This window comes from Chaetura pelagica, unplaced genomic scaffold (assembly GCF_000747805.2).
Source record: "Chaetura pelagica isolate M959 unplaced genomic scaffold, ChaPel_1.0 scaffold132, whole genome shotgun sequence".
Taxonomy (NCBI): domain Eukaryota; kingdom Metazoa; phylum Chordata; class Aves; order Apodiformes; family Apodidae; genus Chaetura; species Chaetura pelagica.
Genome location: NW_009952709.1, coordinates 1,759,553 through 1,759,925, shown reverse-complemented (window position 1 = coordinate 1,759,925; position 373 = coordinate 1,759,553). Strand labels below are relative to the sequence as shown.

The following is a 373-nucleotide window of genomic DNA, read 5'->3' as shown; positions in this document are numbered from 1 at the left end:
AAATAGATATATATTCCACTGCATTCACAAAGTAAATTACGTATGATGTGACTAGAAAAGTAAAATAAAGCAATTCATCAACACATTTCTTTTCCTTTTTATCTTTACTTCTCAATGGGCCAAAAGCACTGTTGCAGGAAGGGTGGTGGAAGCCAAGTCTCTCAAGAGGAGACCATCTGGGTGAGTGAGGTTATTTACCTTGGAGGACACTTAGAGCTGGAAAATATAATCGTGGAGAAAAGTGGGGTGAGACGTTTGCACAGGTTGCCCAAGGAAGTTGTGGAAATCCCCTCCCTGGCAGTGTTGAAGGGCAGGTTGGATGGGGCTTGGAGCAGCCTGGGCTGGTGGGAGGTGTCCCTGCCCATGCAGGGGG

General features: G+C 46.4%; 1 protein-coding gene across 1 annotated transcript in view; it reads right to left on the bottom strand.

The window, feature by feature from the left end:
* Nucleotides 1–373, bottom strand: part of CACNA1B (calcium channel, voltage-dependent, N type, alpha 1B subunit) — a 326,950-nt gene that overhangs the window by 48,687 nt on the left and 277,890 nt on the right. The window lies entirely within an intron of this gene.